Below are 18,750 nucleotides of genomic sequence, written 5' to 3' on the forward strand. Positions count from 1 at the left end.
GTTAGTTCTTCAACTTTGTTACTATTTTTCAACCTTATTTTGACTATCCTAGGTCCTTTGCATTTCCATATGAATTTTAGAATCAGCTTGTCAGTTTCTACAAAAGCTTGCTAGGATTTTGATCAGGATTGCATTAAATTTATAGTTCAATTTGAAGAGAATTGACATCTCAACAATATTGAGTCTTCTGACCCTTGAACAAGCTATACCTCTGTTTATTTAGGTCTCTTAAAATTTCTCTCCGCAGTATTTTGCAGTTTTCAGTCTGCCTTGTGCATCTTTTGTCAGATTTATCCCTAAATGTTTCTTAGTTTTGATGTTGTTGTACATGGCATTGTTTTTTAAAATTCCAATTTCCAACTGTTTATTGCCTGGATATATAAAAAAAGCAATTGATATTTGTATAATGATCCTGTATCCTGCAACCTTCCTAAACTTAGTGGTTCTAGTAGCTTTTTTGGTAGCTTCCATCAGGTTTTTCTATGTTGATGATCATGTCATCTGCAAATCTTACTTCTTCTTCTCCAGTATAAGGTCTTTTACTTTTTTTCTTTGCCTTATCAAAGTATAACTTGCACAATGTTGAACAGAAATGGTGATAGAAGACATTCTACACTTCGTGCATATATATATATATATATATATATATATATATATATATATATGACACTAAGTCAAAATGGTTCATAGGCCTAAATATAAAACTATAAAACTTCCTGAAGACAGAAATTTTTGTGACCTTGTATTAAGCAAAGATTACTTATATATAATACCAAAAGCATGAACCATTAAAAAATTGGTAAATTAGACTTTGTAAAATTTTTAAATTTCTTCTCTCTGAACAACACCATTAAAAGAATAAAAAACACAAGCCACAGACTAGGAGAAAATATTTTCAAGTCACATATCTGGAAAAGAACTTGTATACTTCATACATAAAGGACTTTCAAAGTTAAATGATAGGAAAATAATGCAATTTTTTAAATGGGCAAAAGATCTGAACAGGCATTTTACCAAAGAAATGTACAGGTGGCAAAGAATCACATGAACAGAGGCTTAACATCACTAGTTGTTAGAGAAATGCAGATTAAGAACACAGTGAAAACTGCTACACGTCTATTAGAATGGCTGCATTCAAAAGACTGACCGCATTGGGTTTAGTAGTGGCCCTCAAAAATGCATGTCCACTGAAACCTAGAATGTGACCTTATTTGGGAACAGGGTCTTTGCAGATGTAATTGGTTAAATCAGGGTCATAGTGGATTAGGGCCGGCCCTAAATCCAATGACCTTAAGAAGTCCATGTGCCTGGGTGGGTCAGTTGGTGGAGTGTCCAGCTTTTTATTTCAGCTCAGGTCATGATCCCAGGGTTGTGGGGTCAAGCCCATGTCAGGCTTTGCGCTGAGCACGGAGCCTGCTTGAGATTCTCTCTCTCTCTGTCTCTCTCCCTCTGTTCTGTCCCTCTCCCCCACTCTTGCACTCTCTAAAATAGGTAGATATATAAATAAATAAATAAATAAATAAATAAAATGTCCCTTTCAAAAAAAGCTCATGTGAAGACACCTTGATTCCAGACTTCTAGCTTCTAGAACTGTGACAGAATTCATTTCCATTGTTTTAAGCTACCCAGTTTGTGGCAGTTTGGTACAGCAGCCCTTGGAATCTAATTTATTGGCCATTCCAAATGTCGGCAAGGATGGGAAGGGAACCAGAACCCTCATATAGTGCTGATGGAAATGCTGATGGGAATGTAAAATAGTACAACCACTTTGGAAAACAGTTGGACAGTTTCTTAAAAAGTTAAATATATGCCTGCCACGTGATCCAGCCATCCTACTCCTAGGTATTTGCCCAAGAGATAAGAAAGCTGTGGGAGTCAGAATAATGCCCCTCCCAAAGGCATCCACGCCCAAATCCCCAAGAACCTATAAACTTGTTACATTACGTAGCAGAAGGCACTTTGCAGGTGTGATTAAGTTAAGGATCTTGAGACAGGGATATGGGCCTAGATTATCCAGGTGGGCCCAATGCCATCACAAGGGTCATCATAAGTCAAAGAGCAAAGCCGAAGAGTGTCAGAGTCACATCATGTGAGAAGACTTGACTGGCCATTACTGCCTTAAAAGATGGATAAAGGGGCCAATGAGCTTTAAAAAAAAAATTTTTTTTTTAGGTGGCTTCTAGAAGCTGGAAAAAGGAAGGGCACAATTCTCTCCTAGAGCCTCCAGAAAGAATACAGACTTGCTGACATCCTGAGTTTAGGCTAGTGGAACCCATTTTGGACTTCTGATCCCCAGAATTATAAAATAATACATTTGTATTGTTTTAAGTCACAACATGTGTGGTACTTTGTTATAGCAACTACAGGAAACCAATATGAAAACACGTATCCATACAAAAACTTGCTACCAACGCCATAGCAGCTTTATACGTAATAGCCAAATATCTATCCACAGGTGAACCGATAAAGGAATCATGTAATATCCATGCAATGGAATCCTACTCACCTCCATACAATATGGTTCCCTTCATAGGGCATTCTGGAAAAGGCAGAATTAGAGGGACAGAAAATAAAAGAGGGATGGTGTGCCTGGCTGGCTCGGGGGGTGGAGCATACGACTCTTGATCTCAGGGTTGTGAGTTTGAGCCCCACGTTGGATACAGAAATTACTTAGAAATAAAATCTTTAGGGGTGCCTGGGTGGCTCAGTAGGTTGATCGTCTGACTGCGACTCAGGTCATTACCTCATGGTCTGTGAGTTTCGAGCCCCATGTAGGGCTCTGTGCTGACAGTTCAGAGCCTGGAGCCTGCTCTCTCTCTGCCCCTCCCCCGCTCATGCTCTGTCTCTCTCTGTCTCTGTCTCTCTCAAAAATACACAAACATGAAAAAAAATTAAAAGCAGGGACTCGGACAGATATTTCTTTTCTTTTTTTTTTTTAAAGAGATGATTTTATTGCAGGCTATTGCATAGGGAGAATATTTGTTAAAAGGAATGTCTCAAAGGAAAGGAAAGGGGCCTGAGCTGTTACAGAGACAGGTTAATGAATCCATGAGTCTTCCTAGACTTCTGGGGACAGGCATAGAGGGTCTTACCTCGCAGTAGGAGAGCAGAGTCGGACAGATATTTCTACATCCGTGTTCATACTAGCACTATTTACAGCAGCCAAAAAGTGGAAACAATTCAAGTGTTCACTGACGCCTGAGTGGATGAACCAAATGTGGTCTATCCATACAGTGGAATATTATCCAGCCTTAAAAAGGAAGGCAGTCCTAACACATGCTACAGCATGGATGAAGACTGAAGACATTATGCTAAGTGAAATGATCCAGGCACAAAAGGACAAATACGGGATGATTCCGCTAGTATGAGGGTTTGAGAGCAGTCAAAGTCAGAGAGGCGGAAAGAATAGAAGTTACCAAGGCCTGAGGGAAGGGAGGAATAGGGAGGTGGTGTCGAATGGGTACAAAGTTTCAGTTTGGGAGGATGAAAAAGTTCTGGAGATGGATGGTGGTGACTGCCCTGCCCTGTGAGTGCACTTAATGCCACAGAACTGTGCACTTAAAGGTGGTTACAATGGTAAATTTTATACATGAATATTTTACCACAGTAAAAATGAAGTAGGTTAGGGGCGCCTGGGTGGCTCAGTCGTTTAAGCGGCCAACTTCGGCTCGGGTCACGATCTCGCGCTCCATGAGTTCGAGCCCCGCGTCAGGCTCTGTGCTGACAGCTCAGAGCCTGGAGCCTGCTTCCGATTCTGTGTCTCCCTCTCTCTGACCCTCCCCCGTTCATGCTCTGTCTCTCTCTGTCTCAAAAATAAATAAACATTAAAAAAATTTAAAAAAAAAAAAGAAAGAAGAAAAAAAAAATGAAGTAGGTTAAAGACACAGAAAACTGGAAAAATATTTGCAATGTCTTTGCAAAAAAATAACTGTAATATATTGTCATCTTTTTACATGGGAAAATGACAGAAACCTGCGATGCAATGTAAGAAGAACGAGGAGGAAGAGGAGGAGGAAAATCAAAATGGCTAAAAAGCACTTTGGAAATATATTCAATCTCTCAAGTAAGCGGTTTTAGTGAGGGTGTGGGATAAAGCACAGCTGGTGAGTGTGTAAATTAGCATCTTTCTGGAAGGGAGTTTGGTTCTATGCATCAAATCTCTTCAGAAAGTGCCATTACGCCACAATTGCACTACTAGGAATTAATTCTAAAGAAGTAGTCAGATAAGATACAAGGATGGCAACAGAGAATGGCTTATAATCAGGCAAAACTTCGAATCAACCTAGAGGTCTGTGGAGAGGGGGTTTGGGAATAAATGCTGGTGTGCCCACAGACTACTGTGCAACCTTTAAAAAGGATACATTCTGCTATATTTATTGACATGCAGAGGTGTTCATGACATATTTTAAGTGTAAAAAAAATGCAGAATGAGAAGCAGTATGTACAGTACGGGGGCGGGGAGTGCATGCGTCTGAATACATTAGAAGAGTCTAGAAGAAATGTTACCCATGCTCATTTCTGGGTGGGGGAACTCAAGACAATTTTTTTTTTCTTCTTTATACTCATCTGCGTTTTCTTACCTTTGTTTGGCTGTGAGTATACATCCATCAGAAAATTTTAGGCAGACTTTCTTTTTCTTTTTTCTTTTACTTTTTTTTTTTTTTTACATCTATAGAAAAGCACAGATGTGGTTCTGGCTGGAAACTGAAGACACTCTTATGAATCTCACGGCTGCTCTCATCTGTGGATCTCAAACACATCATGAAACATCTGCTGAGGTCTTGGCAGACCTTAAAGTTGTCTCGGGCACTGTCGCCTTGTCTGGGTGTGTCCTCGGAAGAGAGTCTTGGATCGCAGTTCTGTCTACGCAGCTCATTCACTGACCCTCCTCAAGTCTTCCAGCATCTGGGGCCGGTTGGGGTAAGATTCCTGAGGGTCCACGGTCTCATTCGCTGCCCCTTCCCTTCTCCGTCCATGGCACTGAGCTCCTGCTGGAACATCCGCTTCACTGCTTTCTGTTGCTGCTTCGTGCCTCAAGCTGGTGGCACAAAACTGCTCCGAATAGACATCATGCCCCCAGACGCCGACCTCCTCTGAGCAGTCTGATTCTTTGTTCTCGGGATACTGGATGCTGGCTCCCTACAAAAGCTGGGAGTTCCCAACCTGGACATCTGCGATGGCTCCTCAAGGCAAGGAAGGATGCCGTGGGAGAAGGTGGAGGAGTCAGGGAATGTGGTGCAGCCCTGAATGAGTCTTTGCCACGTGTGCATTATGGATTATGTGACCCAGCTGGTGGCCTTTTCCTTCAACTTCTTTACCTGCAAAATGGGTCCATTGGACTTCCCTCTAGCCGCCTCTCTAGAGGTAAAATAGCAACAATGCTAAAAATAACACCAACACAAATGATATTAACCACTACCCCCAAAAACCTGCTGCAGGGGTGCCTGGGTGGCTCAGCTGGTTAAGTGTCTGACTTCAGCCCAGGTCACAATCGCACGGTTCATGAGTTCGAGCCCCACGTTGTGCTGTCAGTGCAGAGCCTACTATGGATCCCCCCTTTCTCTCTGCTTCTCCCCCGCTCACCCACACTCTATCTCAAAAATAAATAAACATTAAAAAAAAAACCTACTGCGTGCCCAGCCTTGTACCATGCACTTGCAGAAACTGGTCACTTAATCTTCACCATGCCATGAGGTGGGGACTGTGATTGTACCTGTTTGACAGATGAAGAAACTGAGCCTCCGAGAGGCTAAGTGTGCTGTCCATAGTCTCACAGGTAGGAGGCAGTAGGGAATGGGCTTGAGTCCAGGCTGCCTGTCTCTCAAGCCCATGCTGGGACCACATTCTGCTCGGCTCTCCCTCTCCTCCCGTCTCCCTTCTCACACCTCCCTCTGGTTTCTGTTGTCCCCTCTTCCTGGACAAGCTCTAAAGTGAAGCACGGTGCTAGGCACACAGAGCATGCAGACAGGGGGCGCTGATGAAGTCTGTTTACCCTCCCAGCCCCACTCAGTCTGACCCTGCCCTTGAGGAAACGCTCCGTGCATCATTGTTTGTGACGGCAAAACACCCGGCCGTCCAGCCACAAGGGATCAAATAAATAACTCAAGACTTCTGCACAGTGGAAATCACTGCAACCATTACAAAGACCAAAGTAGCCCCTTGGAGAACAATATCTAAGATATATTCAGTGAAGAAAGCAAGAACAGAAGATATGTTTTAAATGAGCCCATGTGGGGTTTTTTTCAATGTATAACACGATCTTAATTTGACTGATCGATTGATTATCGTTATGACAGTATTCTTTCGTTAGTGAGGTAAAATTCGCAAAACATAGAATTAACTGTTTTAAAGTGAGAAATGCAGCAGCATTTAGGACATGCACAACGTTGTACAACCATCACCGCTAATTCCAAAACCATTCCATCACCCCCAAAGGAAACCCCATACCCATTAAACAGCCACTGCCCTCCCCCATCCCCCGGCAACCGCCGATCTGCTTTCTGTCTCTATGGCTCTTCCTATTCTGGATATTTCATCTAAGGGAATCGTACAATATGTGTTTGTGTCTGGCTTCTTTCACTCAGCATCGTGATTTCAAGGTTCATCCATCTTGTCGGAGGTAGGAATGCTTCCTTCTTTTTTAGAGCTGAGTAATGTTCCTTTGGGCGGGTATAGCACATTTTGTTGGTCCGTGTATCAGTTGCTGGACATCTGGGCTGTTTCCGCCTTTTGGCCTTTGCGAAAGGCTCTGTCATCAATGAATGCATACGAGAGTTTGTTGGAGTACCTGTTTTCAATTCTTTTGGGTCTACCTGTAGGCGTGTGATTGCTGATTCACATCGTAATTCTGTTTAACATTTTGTGGAACCGCCAAACTGTTTGCCACCGCAATTGTACCATTTTACATCCCCACTGGCAATTTGTAAGTTTCAAGTTCTCCACATCCTCGCCAACACCTTTTGTTTTCTGGGTTCTTTTCTTTAATAGCCATCCTAATGGGTGTAAAGTGGTATCTCATTTTGGTTTTTTGTTTGTTTGTTTTTAAATTTTTTTAACGTTTATTTATTTTTGAGACAGAGAGAGACAGAGCACGAAGCGGGGAGGGGCAGAGAGAGAGGGAGACACAGAATGGGAAGCAGGCTCCAGGCTCTGAGCCGTCAGCACAGAGCCCGACGCGGGGCTCGAACTCACGGACCGCGAGCTCGTGACCTGAGCCGAAGTCGGACGCTCAACCGACCGAGCCACCCAGGCGCCCCTCATTTTGGTTTTGGTTGCATTTCCCTAACGGCTAATGACGTTGGGTATCTTTTCATGGGCTCGTTGGCCACGTCTATTCAAGTCTTTGGCCCATTTTTGAACTGGGTTTTTATCATTTTTTCTTGCACTGTAAGAGTTCTCCATTTGGTTTTTAAGCATATGCATGTTTATGTGTGTCCGCTCATGCAACATCACGCGTAAATGTTTAATGAGCACTTTACACGTGCCAGCCACTGGACAGTGGTAGACAAGACAGACAAAAATCCTTGCTTCTGAGGAACTTCTAGTCTAACGGGGGAGACCGAAAATAAGGGAGCAAATACATAAAACTAGATCTGTTCAGATTACCACACGTGCTAAGAAGAAAGCAAGGCAATGTGACAGAGTCAGAAGAGGACTTCTTTACTCTGGGGTCAGGGAAGGCCTCTCTCAGGAGGGGTCTTTTGGGCTCAGACACAGAGACAACAAAGAGCCAACCTTGTGAAGATCTGAGAGAAGGGCTCCAGGCAGCAAGAACAGCTGGTGCAAAGGCCCTGAGGCCAAATGAGCTTGATGTGCTTGAGGAAGAGCAAGAAGGCCAGTGTGGCTGGAGCAGAGTGAGCACCAGGGAGAGAGATGTGTCAGTTAAATCAGAAATGTGGACAGGGGCTGGACCCTGTCTAAAAGCTGGACACACAAAATCAATTGTACCATCTTCTGGGGAGATATGACCCTCCCCTTTCTACTTTCCACACCTCTCTTGTGTTTGGTCTTTATAAGAAGCAAATATTGCTTTTGTGAGAAAAATTAATATAGAAAGCAATGCATGCCCAATATAGGAAAATTAATATAGAAATGTGTAAAGAAGAAAATTAAAATAAAAATTATCCATATGGCCAGCCCCTGGAGACAAACCCTCCTGTAGGATATTTATTTCTCTTCAGAAAAGGCAATTTCATACCAAGGAGCACGTCTGAAGCCCTCCCAAACGACTTTGTCACAAACACACGGGTCTCATGTACAATAGCTTTCAAAGTGTGCACAACCTTCAGGCCAACATTTCCGCTTGGAAAAGTGCATCCTAAGGAAATAATTGGATACTTGGACAATGTAAAAATGTTACAAGGATGGCTGCTGCATCGCCGTTTATAATTGAGAGAGATGGAAAACACCTAAATGCCCATTAAAGGGGGAAATGATTGATTAAAATATGGGGCATCCATACAATGGGACATTCTACAGCTGGTACAGTAATGATGTGAATCAATACTTATTGACATGGAATGATCTTCTGGTTATATGATTAAGCAAACAATTGGCTATGAAACAAACTGCATGGAATGACCCCCATTTTGTTAAAAAAAAAAAAAAAGAGCACGTATACATGTATTTGTATGTGCATGTGCATAAAAATAGACCACAAAAATATACACCAACAGGTTTTTTTCTGAGAAGAGGGATTACACGTAATCATCTTCTTTTTCAACGTCTAATTTTCCCACAATGTCACTCTGCATTTTTTAAAACTATAAACTAAGGGGCGCCTGGGTGGCGCAGTCGGTTAAGCGTCCGACTTCAGCCAGGTCACGATCTCGCGGTCCGTGAGTTCGAGGCCCGCGTCAGTCTCTGGGCTGATGGCTCGGAGCCTGGAGCCTGTTTCCGATTCTGTGTCTCCCTCTCTCTCTGCCCCTCCCCCGTTCATGCTCTGTCTCTCTCTGTCCCAAAAATAAAAAAAAAAAAAACAAAAAAAAAAAACTATAAACTAAGGCCAACGAGGTCTTGGCCCTGGCAGTTCCCTCTGGCCAGAATATTTTCCCTCAGGCTCCACTTTCTCCAAGTCTTTGCTCAAATGTCATTTTCTCCAGGACCCTTCCTGACTACTTTATTTAAAATTATGTACGCACACCTCTCTCTCACTTCCCTCTTATTATAGTGTATTTCCTTCTTTTATTCCACAGAACATAACAGTCTCTAATCTAATATGTAATTTGTTTATTTGTGACATGCATCACCTATGATCTCCTCCCCCTCTTCTCCCCACCCTGGTCAGCTCCAGGAGGGCAGATATGTTCATCTATTCCCTGTTTTTTTCCGAGAGCCTAGAACAGAGCTTGGAGCATAGTAGGAGCTCAATAAATACTTGAGGAACGAATGAATGAAATACAAACAAGCAAATGGTTTTCCTTTTCGAAAATTTTCATCCTCGCCCTTCTGATTTTCAGAAGTAGTGTGGATGAGTTGGATCTGGCAGGCCTGTGAAGGACAGGCGGGAGAAAAGATGTCCCTCTCCCTTTCCAGATTCCTGCTCCCTGAATTTGCCAGAGAGCAGACCCAGCTGGGCTGAGTCCTAAAGTAGCACCGCCCCCTTCTGGGAGATGTGAAGAACTGCAGTGCTCAGCTGATGGCCCAGATGCATTTCAAATAATTAAACCCGGGAATTTGGAAAGGAACCAGGTGGAAAGTCTACTGCTGCAGGGAGGCCCCTATATTCTCCTGTGGGCAACCAGATAGGTGTATGGGGGCCTTTTCAGGCCGGAAGAGGTGCTGAGAAGGAATTGGGGCCCACTCCCTCAGCTCCAGAGTCCTAATTTAGGCAGAGTTCATCTCTCACAGAAGATAGATTTCTCCCGTTGAGAAATGTGGCCAGGCCTGACTTTGATGGAAATCAGCTGCGAGTCAAAGTCAACCCTCCAGGGATTGGACCCTCTGGTTTCCCTACAGTCAGTTCCTAAGCCCAGAGTTTTTCTCAGGTTTTGTGTTTAGCATGTATTCGTTTACCCACTCCACTCCACAAAACGAGAATATCAAACCCAGTTTTTACCCAGACTTTTTTTTTTTATTTTTAAAAAAATTTTTTTTAACGTTTATTTATTTGTGAGACAGAGAGAGACAGAGCATGAGTGGGGGAGGGGCAGAGAGAGAGGGAGACACAGAATCTGAAACAGGCTCCAGGCTCTGAGCTGTCAGCACAGAGCCCGACGCGGGGCTCGAACTCACGGACCGTGAGATCAGGACCCGAGCCGAAGTCGGACGCTTAACCGACCAAGCCACCCAGGAGCCCCTTACCCAGACTTTTAAATGAATGTACAAGTTCAGCTACAGAAAGAGGAAATGGGTTGGCCAAATGTGTTCACTGACTCAGCATTTTTACTGAGCGATCACTGTTGACCAGACATGGTTGTAGGTGCTGGGAATAAAGCAGAGAAAAAGACAAAAATCTCAGCCACCATGGAGTTGATATTCTAGTGGGAAGACTATGCTTAGCCCATAAACAAATTCAAATATCTAATTTAACACTGTAGTAAGTGGTCTGAAAGGGAAGAACAGGATGTTGTGAAAAAAGAGTAGCAGAGGTAAACTTTGGTTGGGAAAGGTCCACATGAGAACATGATATTTAAATCTGAATTCTTCTCCCAGTGGCCAGAGGCTATCTTGGTGGAGCAAATTTCCAGCTTTCAGCCTCAGCAAAGCATCTCGAGAGAAAGGAATAATTTGCCCATTTTAATTTTTTTTAATGTTTATTTTTTGTGTGAGAGAGAGACACAAAGACAGAGCGCAAGTGAGGGGAGGGGCAGAGAGAGAGGGAGACAGAATCTAACGCAACTCCAGACTCTGAGCTGTCAGCACAGAGCCAGATGCGGGGCTCGAACTCACGGACCGGGAGTAGGCCATCGAAGTAGGATATTCAACCGACTGAGCCACCCAGGTGCCCCTAATTTGCCCATTTTAGTAAATGTTTGCTCTGTGGGATACAGAATAGCAGCACAGTGGTCTAGAATCAGAATCCTGGGTTCAAGTCCTGGCTCCACCCTCTTCTTTAGTTACCACATCCTTTGTCCCACAGATTTATTGTAAGGATTTAATGAGATAATAGAAATAAGGCAACTAATACAGTGCCTGACAAGTAGTTAGTACTCCATAAATACTAATTGTTAAAAGGCTCTGAGACCTTCTACAGTGGAGGAACCTATTTAACTAGACTCTTTGGCTAGAGAAGCTTCTGGTTACAGAACATCTTGTATCCCACTATATATTTCTGGGAAATCTATCCTCTGTGAGAGATGAACTCTGCCTGAATTAGGACTCTGGAGCTGAGGGAGTGGGCCCCAATTCTTTCTTCAGCTATTTTGTAGGGGGTGGGGTGACTAGGCACTATTCAGTGCCTGCCCCAAGTACATTTGCCACCTTTTTTCTCGCTAACAGAACTCTATGTTCAGGATTTGGCCAAAGAGCATTTGATCTCAAAGAAAGTAGGCCAGGCATGGTGTAGACATGGGCACCTCGCCTTGTTTTGGCAATGAAATGTATGGAAGGTCTCCCAGGGGCTTCTGGGAAAGATATTTCTCTCCTTGACAGGAAGCAGACAGGCTACTTGGACCCATGGCCACCATCTTGGTAACATTAAGGGAAAACCAATAGAATCACAGAAACAACACCAGGATCTCTGATGGTGTCCAGCTACCAAACAACCATGGAATTCCTTATTCCCAAATTCCTTGTTATAAGAGAAAAATAACTTCCTACTCGTTTAAGCTGCTGCTAATGGTTTTCAGTCATCTGCAGCCCAAAACATCCCCCACTGATCCGGGGGTCCCAGCTCTATGTTCAGGGTTCAGATCAGCTGCGAACAATCTCTGGGCATTGTACTGGGCAGAACCCTTCCTTTTAATGGGGCCTGTTCCCTTTGTAACACCATGACTCACCTCAGAGGCCCTAGTTGGCCTCATACCTTCATTCCAGAGCAGATTCTGTGATCCGCCCCTCTTTGTCTTTCTCCTCTCTCCTGTCTATTTTTGTCTTTTGTAAAATGCCCTGGCCCCTCGCCGGGATACAGAAGTATTAGCATGTCCTCCCCCTTAATCCCTCAGGCTCCTGTTCCCCTGTCCAAAGTCACCTAGGAGAACAGGGCAAACCTAGCTCTTCTATCTGGCTTTTCCTGGAAAAGAAAAAGAAAAATAGAAATAATAGAAAAATAGAAAAAGAAATGGAACTGCTCCATTATGTGTCCCAACTCCCAAACTCTCTCCTGTTCTCCTCACCACACGCAGCCCTAGAACTTTTTTTTTCTGTCTCAGGTCTCAGAGGATACTTACAAAGGAGGAATAGCAAATACATGGCACATGGCATGCACCACTACTCCCTCATCCAGCACTCATGGCAGACATTGCTAATCAATCACAGCACTCTTTCTTATTGAGCCAGGATGGCCATGCTAAATTGGAGTTTGCAGGGGAGATAAGCTGACATCTTGGATGGTCTAGTTAAATTATTCATTCTTACCCAGTTTCCCAGATAAAGGTCTCCAGTACTAGGCTCCTCTCTCCTTCTCTTACTATAGCTGCATTTCACATTTATTTGTCTGATTATTTGATGAGCATTCTGACTCTGCTTGGGCTGTAGCTCCACAGGCCAGAGACTGTGCCTGTCTTGCTCACCATTTTCCCCCAGCACCCAGCACAGCACCTGGCACATAGTAGTCACTTAGTAAGTATTTGTCGAATAACTGAATAATGCTCAATTACAACATTCACTGCATTCTGCCTTATCATCTTGTTAGTCTGTCTCTTTCTCTAGAATCTTCCAGGACAGAGGCCAGGATTCATTCATCTTCCCAGGGCCCTTGGTCCTGGCACATAATAGGTGATCACTACAGATTTGTTCCATGGAACTGAATTCAAAAGGGACTGAGGGTCCCAGAGTCCAGAATATGCATGGGAAAGACCTGAGCACTCTTTTACCTGAGAGCAAGAAGAGAAGCCACGAGCAGACCGGTGGTTCTCGAATGGGGGCAATTTTGTCCCCAAGAGGACATGTGGCAATGTCTGGAGATACCTTTGACTGTCACAGCTGGATGGCATCTAGTCGGAAAAGGCCAGGGATGCTACTCAACATCCTCCGACGTACAGGTCAGCCCCCACAACAAAGAATTATCTGGCCCGAAATGTCAATAGTGCTGATGACATCGTTCTTTATCCCCCACCTCCAACCATGTTGGAGAAGTCAAAGACGTCAGCCCATCTCCCCTGCCAACTCCAATTTTAGTATGGCCACCCTGGCTCAATAAGAGAGAGTGCTGTGATTAATTAGCAATGTCTGCCATGGTCACTAAAGGAGACAGTGGTGGTACATTTGCTATTGCTCCGTTATAGGTGTCCTCAGAGACCTGAGACAGAAAGGAAGTTCTAGGGCCATGCAAGGTGACAGTGAAAAACCCTAGTCTAGATAAAGAGGGGAAAAGAGGGGAAGAAAGAAAGGTCCAGATGGATGGAAGAGTCTTTATCCTGGGAGAGTGGGCAGCCATTTGAAATTATGAGTGGTGGCAGCTAATTTTGAAAAGGTCCCTCGGGCTGGCATGTGGCAATAGTCTGCAGAGGGTCAAAGGCCAGCAACAGAGAGACACTTGGAGAGGTTTTTGGAGTCATCCAGGTGGGTGGTTACAGGGTTCTGATCGGGCTAGCTATGCATTCTCTGTAGGCCTGAGCTGAGGGAGGATAGGAGACAGGACATGAAATCAAGGGAGAAGTTTTGAGTTGGGCTCCCATTTGGGGCGGGACATTCTAAATACTGAAGTAAGACTGTGCTGGGGACTAAATGACCATAGGGCCATCCTTTACCTAAGAGTGAGTAGAAAAGCCTTGAGCAGAAACGTCTTTGACTTTTCATCTAAGGGTGGACTAGATAGCCTCGGGAAGTAGGATTTATGAAGACAATGGAAAGCAAAACCAAAGTTGCATTTTGTTCAACATTATCTCAATGCAGCCTCACAGCACGCTCATGAGGTCAGTATTCCTACCCAACCCATTTTACAGATGAGAAAAGGGAGGGTCTGTAAGGAAAGCCACTTGCCCTCCCTCATCCAGCTAACAAGTGGCAAAGGGAGCGTTCTATCCCAGACATGACTCCACATTTCCCTTCTTCCCTAAGGCTAGGCCAGGAGACACCAGGAGGAAAGACAAAGGGTGGTCAGTGGACTTCAGGACCCCTATGCCATCCTCAAACTCTTTACTGGCAGGGAACCCCTCACCCTCACCCTAGCGCTAATTCTCTAGGCCAGTGGTTCTCAGCCCGGAGAATTTCCCCTCTGTGGGGACAGTTGGCAATGTCTGGAGACATTTTTGGTTGTTGCAACTGGGAAGGAGGTTGATAGCGGCATCTACTGGGTAGAGGTCAGGGATGCTCCTCAATGTCCTACAGTGCCCAGGACAGCCTCCTTGCCCATAACAAAGAACGATCCGGCCCAAGATGTCAGTAGAGCTGAGGCTGAGAATCCTCCAGAATCAAAGCCCTGTGAACACCCACATCTGTGCTGGGAAGGGCCAGGGGCCCCGGCCCTGCAAAGCTGTGTGCTAGCTGAAGGCATGCTGAAAGGCCCTTCACCTGAGAACCTCAGGTCGGATGACTAATGAGCCGGGAGCGCGACCTTTATATAGCTCCAGAGCAGGCAACAGTGACAGGTTCTGGCTGTTACAGCGTCAGGGCCCCAGCAAAGGGGCTCTGACAGGCGGGAAGAGGAGGCTGAGGAAAAGCTGGTTGGGGGGAGGTTGGGGCAGCAGCTGCTGCTGGAATCTGGGCCTCGCCAAGAGGAACAATGCCCCTGGAACGCCAGGCACGCCACTAAGACAGCTGAGCCTGCGGGGCGGGTGAGTGTGGGCAGGCGGGCATCTGAAGGGCACCAGTAAAAATGGAATTGTCTGGGCGCTTCTGTCCCCCACACAGGCAAGGCAGATGACCAAGAGCTAAAAATACCAGGAGAGAAAAACCACCGAAGGGTTGTCTGGCTGCCTGGGGCTGGATCTGACCTCTGAGCTCCCTGCAAGCAGTGAGAGATGGGGCTCAGATCCCTACCCCCTAAAACCTGAATATCAGGATGGGGAAAATTCCAGGGGTAGAGTCTGACATTCTGAGTTAAAAATCTGGCAGGCACTAGCAGTGGGACCCTGCAGAGTAACTGCTCTCCTCTGAGCCTCAGCTTCCACATCCGGAAAATGGGTCTAAATTAGTACCTGCCTCACAGTGTTGTCTGACTATGAAATAAGATGATGGGTAAAGCACTTAGCACAATGCCTGTCACACAGGAAGCCCGAGATAAGTGGGACGATGACGGTCCGGTTTCTTTGGAGACCTCAGTTTGGCAAGCTCACGGGGCAGTGGCTGGTGGCAGCCTGCTCTCCCCAGTCCTTACTGCCTACCCCCAAGGACCCACCATCAGACTCACTACCCTCTCCACATAGCCAACTCACGTCTGCTGTACTCAGCCAGCTCATGCATATCTTTCTCCGCCACGTAACTGTCATCAAAGGCAGGAACAACTCAAAAAAACGAAGCATATCCACCCTGTACCACTGAGCAGTCCCCCAAAAGAGCTCTGCATGAGGGGTCTAGCAGGTGAGGTGGGGGCTGGAGTAGGAAGTGAGCCTGCAAAGGTAAACCATAACGACCACACACACACGTGCACACATTTGTGGTGCGTGTACTCAGTGCCCAGCACTAGGCAAAGCCACTCACACACGCTGCATGAGTTACCATGAGGACAGCGCTTGGAACGGTGCACGGTACAGAGTAAGCACCTAATAAATGTTAGCTGCTATCGTTAGTATCAGAATTTTCTAGTTTTACTTTAAAAACAATCTTCTGAGGTCAACACCATCGTTGCCTCTGTTTATCAATAAGGAATCTGGGGTTTAGAGTGGTTAGGTCACTTGTTCAAGGCTTCCACTTGTTAAGGAAGTAGAAGAGCTGACCTAGACCCCAGCTTTCAATCATTGCACCATCCTGGTAGGTATGGGTCGAGTGGCAGAAGATCTTAACTGTTGGGCCAAGGAGGGGAGATTTCCTTCTGAGGTAGTGGGGATTCATTGAGAGTTCTGGAACATGTGTGGGTCATCATCAGAGCTAGGCATGGAGGGAAGTATTTAGAGTGGGGGTATGTGAAAGGCAGGGGTAGAAAGGCAAGAGAGGACAGGGCCCAAACCAATTGAGATCTGCTACCACAGGACAGACCTGGGACAGGACTGGAAAGGAGTGGATTTGCAAGACATTCTAGAGGCAGAGTAGGCAGACTTTGTTACCAATAGAGCAGAATCAAGATGGCTGAGGATCTTTGTCTGGGTGCCTAAAAGCGAGGTAAAGTCATTAATGGAAAAAGGGTTTGGGAGAGGAAGAGGAGGAAAAATGAACTCATATTTGATCATGTTATTTCTTTTACTCCCACCGGGTGACAGCCAGGAAAAGGAGCTGACGGTTGCAGAACACTCTCTGTGTGCCCAGCAATGTCCTAGCACTTTCCAAGTGTTAGCTAACTCATTCAAACCTCCTAATAAGGCTTTGAGGTAAGGACCACTATTATCCCCATTTCACAGATGAGGAAACCGAGGCAGGGAGAGCTGATGCTCCTTGCCCAAGTCGCACTCTGTACACAGTGAGTGTCTCATTAATGTGGCTGACCCATCTCCACTGGGCACAAGGCCTGGTCCACCCTTGTCTGACTTGCTGGAGAAGCCGCCTTCCCCACTTGGTGGCTCTCCCTGGCGCCTGGGGGCCCTGACACAGGGAGATAGGCACTATCACTTGATGACAGAGTCTATCAGCCACCAAGCTTTGGGCTGGCAGGGCCTGGTATGCCTTTGTTCTATCTGGAGATGGCTGACTTCACCACCTGCCTTAAAGGGGCATTACGCCCCGAGGCGAGTTGACCCGCTAAGCCAGTTACTTCCAGTAGTATCATGGCGAGCGCTAATCTGGCACTTTTCTGTGCCAGGCTCTGTCCCAAATATTAACGTGCTACTAGATTAACTCTTTAAATTACTGATATGAATATATGAACTCATTTGCTTTGCTGAAGAACTTTGTAAAACAACCATCTGGAGAAGGGTTTCCCTTTTACCTCACAGGGTGGGATATAAAGGCTTCGATCGAAATCCAAGAGCTAAAGAGGAAAAGCATCTGCAAAGGAAATTAATTTAAAAATGCCCCCAGCTGGGGCTGAATTAAAACTTCCAAAATACCTAAAAATGGAAAAGACGCTCACTCTCACTGCCTCATATAAAATGAAAGATAAAAACAGTTTGTAATGGTCAAACTAGCATAAGACCATCCCACAATGTTCTGATTTTCCCCAAGACGACTATTTTCATCCTTTTTAAAAATACATCTAATCCTTTCCCAAAAAAAGTTTGTTGAGATTTTCTTTGTTTTGTTCTTGGCACCCCTGCTCAGCTGGTGCCCTAAGCATGTATTAAGTGTGCCCGCATGTGACCCGGCTCTGCCACCAGCCTCCCCATCGGCCACAGATGGGAGGACATGCATCCCATCCTCACAGTGAGGGGAGGGCCGGGAGTCCTCTAAAGGTCTCCAACGCTATATGGAGCGCAAAGGCCTACGTGGCGTGCGTGCATGTGTGTGTGCGTGTCACCATTTGTGTGAAAAAGTGTATTTGTATGTGCATGCACGTGTGTGGTATGATATCAATGTATATTGCATATAATGATTATATATATGCATATATAAATGTATATTTATATGTGCAAATGAGAGAGAGAGAGAGAGTCAGGAAATGCAATGTGGTATCCTGGATTAGATCCTGGAACAGAAACAAGGACAACAGTGGAAAAATCAGAGAAATCTGGATAAACTCTGGAGTTTGGGGGCGCCTGGGTGGCTCAGTCAGGCAAGGGTCTGACTTCGGCTCAGGTCATGATCTCACGGTTTGTGACTTCGAGCCCCACATTGGGTCTGCTTTGGATTTGGACCCTCTGTCTCCCTCTCTCTGCTTCTCTAGCCCTCCCCCATTTGCTCTCTCTCTCTCTCTCTCTCTCTCTCTCTCTCTCTTTCTCTTTTTCTCTCTCAAAAATAAAATTTTCAAAGAAAGAAAACCAACTCCAGTTTGGTTAATAGTAATGTACGAGTGTCCCCTGGTAAAGTAAAATGTTAATGTTAGGGGAAACTGGGTGAGGTGTATGTGGAATTCTACAACTTTTCTGTGAAATCTAAAATTAAAAATTTATTTCAAACAAGTCCAGAAGGAATTTCATGAAGTTCTAGAATGGAAAAACTAATCTACCATGCTAGAGGTTAAAAGAAAAAAGGTTACTTTGAGGGGATGTTGACAGGCACTAGGGAACGCTTTGGGAGTTGGAATGTTCTGTCTTGCCTTGGGTGGTGACACAGGATGAACATACACAAAAACTCATTGCCCTGGGTACTTAAGAGACCTGCACTTTACTACAGGTGCATCTCAAGTTTAAAGAGTAAACAATTAAAAATATAGTCTGGAAGACATAACAAGTGTTGGCGAGGATGTGGAGAAAAAGGAACCCTCACTCACTCTTGGTGGGAATGCAAACTGGTGCAGCCACTGTGGAAAACAGTATGAAGTTTCCTCAAAAAATTAAAAATAGAACTACCCTATGATCCAGTAATCGCACTACTGAGTATTTACCTAAAGAATACAAAACACTAATCTGAAGGGTTGATAGCAGCATTATTTACAATAGCCAAATTATGGAAGCAGCCTAA

Source organism: Neofelis nebulosa, chromosome 11 (genome assembly GCF_028018385.1).
Source record: "Neofelis nebulosa isolate mNeoNeb1 chromosome 11, mNeoNeb1.pri, whole genome shotgun sequence".
Taxonomy (NCBI): Eukaryota; Metazoa; Chordata; class Mammalia; order Carnivora; family Felidae; genus Neofelis; species Neofelis nebulosa.